The 3,598-nt window shown below is 38.7% G+C and overlaps 1 non-coding gene across 1 annotated transcript; it reads right to left on the bottom strand.

The window, feature by feature from the left end:
- Window positions 1–780: 780 nt before the first annotated feature.
- On the bottom strand, window positions 781–913 carry LOC122703743. Its single transcript, XR_006343586.1, has one exon. It is a non-coding gene; the product is annotated as a U11 spliceosomal RNA (small nuclear RNA).
- Window positions 914–3,598: the final 2,685 nt, after the last annotated feature.

The following is a 3,598-nucleotide window of genomic DNA, read 5'->3' as shown; positions in this document are numbered from 1 at the left end:
ACCTTGCAAGCAAAATTGTACCAGTGAGCTCTAAAGAGAAGTAGAGGAATCTTAAAAGACATAATGAGTAAAGGGAACTAGCATTATAGTTTTCTAAAGAGGAAAGAAAGTAGATTGGCATTTTATTTATTTCTAATTTGTTCCTTGTCCAAATTTGATATCAAGCTTACTTAATCTCATAAAATGACTTGAGAAATTTTCTCTTTTTTTCTATTGTCTTGAAGACTTTGTATAAGACTGAAATGACCTGTTCATTCAATTCAGTTCCGTTCAGTTCAATTCAGTCGCTCAGTCATATCCGACTCTTTGCGACCCCATGAATCGCAGCATGCCAGGCCTCCCTGTCCATCACCAACTACCAGAATCTACTCAAACTCATGTCCATCGAGTTGGTGATGCCATCCAGCCATCTCATCCTCTGTCGTCCCCTTCTCCTCCTGCCCCCAATCCCTCTCAGCATCAGTATCTTTTCCAATGAGTCAACTCTTCACATCAGGTGGCCAAAGTATTGGAGTTTCAGCTTCAACATCAGTCCTTCCAATGAACACCCCAGACTTATCTCTTTTAGGATGGACTGGTTGGATCTCCTTGCAGTCCAAGGGACTCTCAAGAGTCTTTTCCAACACCACAGTTCAAAAGCATCAATTTTTAGGCGCTCAGCTTTCTTCACAGTCCAACTCTCACATCCATACATGACCACTGGAAAAACCATAGCCTTGACTAGACAGACCTTTGTTGGTAATATAATGTCTCTGCTTTTTATTTTATTTTTTTTTTTCTGGGGGCGCCAGGACCAACGATCACCAGCTGCCCCATTAGCAAAAATTATGCTTCCGAAATCTCTTGATGTCGATTCCGCACGTAGAGCAAACAAGCTGCCCTACGTGTGCCACTCACGACAGAAGCCCTTTTTAATATGCTATCTAGGTTGGTCATAACTTTTCTTTCAAGGAGTAAGCGTCTTTTAATTTCATGGCTGCAATCACCATCTGCAGTGATTTTGGAGCCCCCCAAAATAAAGTCTGACACTGTTTCCACTGTTTCCCCATCTATTTCCCACGATCTGTTCATTAGAGTTCTGTAAAACTCATAAAATCATTTGGTAAGATGTTCTTAATCTAGGGAGTTTGTTGATTACTGATAAAATAAGTTAAGTTCTATAAGTTAAGGTCTATTTGGGTTTTCAATTTTTACTCGAGAAATATGGTCATTTTGTATATGTTCATATTTTATAGGCAAAATGTAAACATATTATTCTGCCACTAAATTGGCTATTAATATATTATATTATAACCACTTTTTATTCCTAAGATTTTGTTTATCTTTTTTTCATGTTTCAACATGTACATGTTTATCAGTTTTTGGTTATATTGATCTAAATTACTATCTTTTTTCTATTTCCTAATCTCTTTCTTTAAATTAGCTCTGCTGTTTGTTTTCTGTTTTACCTTAAGCTCTTCCATTTTCACTCTTTTTTTAATGAAAGTATTTAAAGCTATAAGAATCTGTATGCCCATCATTTTAGCTATATCCAACATTTTTAAAATTATTTTTACTACCATTCATCTCTATTTTGTGCATGGGGGATAAGATTAATTTGTACTTTAACTACACTGTAGGCACATAATTTGTATGATACTGATCCTTTGATAGTTGAGGGGGTTTGGAGGAGTTTTTTTGTCTAAAGTATAGTCAATATATGTAAATGTTCCATGTGTGCTTAAAAAAGTTGATCTTTATGTGCACATCCATACTTTTGAATTCGCCTACTCACTAAAATGTATTTGCACAGCCAAGATCAATATCTATGGTGGTTTCGCAGCCATTGGTGGACATGCACAGAGCAGTGAAAACTGAATTGTACAATGTGTATCTTCCCACCCCCCGCCCACCAAGTGCGGTCAGACTAGGTGACACTCTGCTTTCTTGCTTCAGCTCCCATCATCTAAACAATTCTCCTTTCACTGTATACTCTGTGTCACTTTTTTACATTTTAGAACTTTTTGGTGGTGATTTTTCTAACTAAAATAAGTCTCCAAGCATAGTGCTAAAATGCTGTCTGCTGTTCGTAAGGACAAAAAAGCTGTGCCTTATGGAGAAAACATGTGTGTTAGATTAAGTTTTGTTCAGATGTGAGTTATAGTGCTTTTGGCATACAGTTCAGTGTTAATGAATCAACAGTTTAAATAAGGTGTCTTTAAACAGAAATACACATAAAACAAGGTTATATATTACTGATCAGTAGATGAAAATGTCATGATCAGAGGTTCTTGGAACTTTACTTCGTGTTTCTTCTAGGACCAGTGTGTTGCTGGGACTATATAGAACACGACTGCCATGAATAATAAGAATCAACCATATATACATGATAATTGTTGGATAAATATTTCCAAATATACATATTAAATTTTCTAAAAGGAAGACATGGCCATAATGTCAAAAACATGGTGAATCTAACAAGAGCAAGTTATTTTTACAAAGTTTCTTATCAACTTAGGGACAAGATTAAGGAGGCCCATAGGTAAACTTTCAATACTGCTGCTGCTGCTAAGTCGCTTCAGTTGTGTCCGACTCTGTGCAACCCCATAGATGGCAGCCCACCAGGCTCCCCCGTCCCTGGGATTCTCCAGGCAAGAATACTGGAGTGGGTTGCCATTTCCTCCTCCAATGCATGAAAGTGAAAAGTGAAAGTGAAGTCGCTCAGTCGTGTCCAACTCTTAGCGACCCCATGGACTGCAGCCTACCAGGCTCCTCCGTCCATGGGATTTTCCAGGCAAGAGTACTGGAGTGGGGTGCCATTGCCTTCTCCCAGCCTTTCAATAGCCCTGTACAAAAGAGACTGATTGACACATCCACATCTCACTTAGAGGGAGATTTCTAGTGGCTGGCTCTAGAGCTTTGTCCTTAGCCCTGCCCCTTTAACATATTTACCATGATATGAATAAGAACAATCAGAATAAGCTCTCATAGCAATTTTTATACTCCTACTAGTTTCCTAGAGGTTTCTTCTTCTTGGCCTACATATTTAAACTATTGACTTTTCTCCTTGATACACTTCTTCATTCTAGACTGACTATAGAATGAAATGTAGTTTTGCCTGTTCTCTTCTATTCCCAAGGACCAGTACACAAGTCCTCTTATTTTAAGAGATTGAAGTATTATCAATACAAGGAAATAGTCAAAAAATGAATCTGAGAATGTTATCGTGCTTTTCCAAAGAGCTAATCATTATGGCCCCTAGTTAATTTTGATTTAATAAGCATGCTTCTGAACATCTAGTATAAACAGGCAGTGTCCAAAGTGCCTCCAGGGACATGAGAATAAAACGGTCACCCTGCCTTCAAGTCAACTGATGCTTCTTCTTTCATCATAGCCTGTGATGCCTGCAGGGAGGTCAGCAATCCTGGAGGCACCCCCTCCCATAGCCAGCTTATAAGTGCTGGCTCTTCCGAGGTCCTCAGTCTTGCACGATTCTTGCTGCAAAGGATCTCAGTTTAGTGAGGGAGCATTCTGGGGCACTCCTTCAGTGCTACTTCCCAATGTATAGGAGACCAAAATATACACACACACCACCACCACCAACAACAACAACAATGAC

The sequence above is a fragment of the Cervus elaphus genome, chromosome 1, assembly GCF_910594005.1.
Source record: "Cervus elaphus chromosome 1, mCerEla1.1, whole genome shotgun sequence".
Lineage (NCBI taxonomy): Eukaryota > Metazoa > Chordata > Mammalia > Artiodactyla > Cervidae > Cervus > Cervus elaphus.
This window is presented reverse-complemented; position numbering and strand designations above follow the sequence as displayed.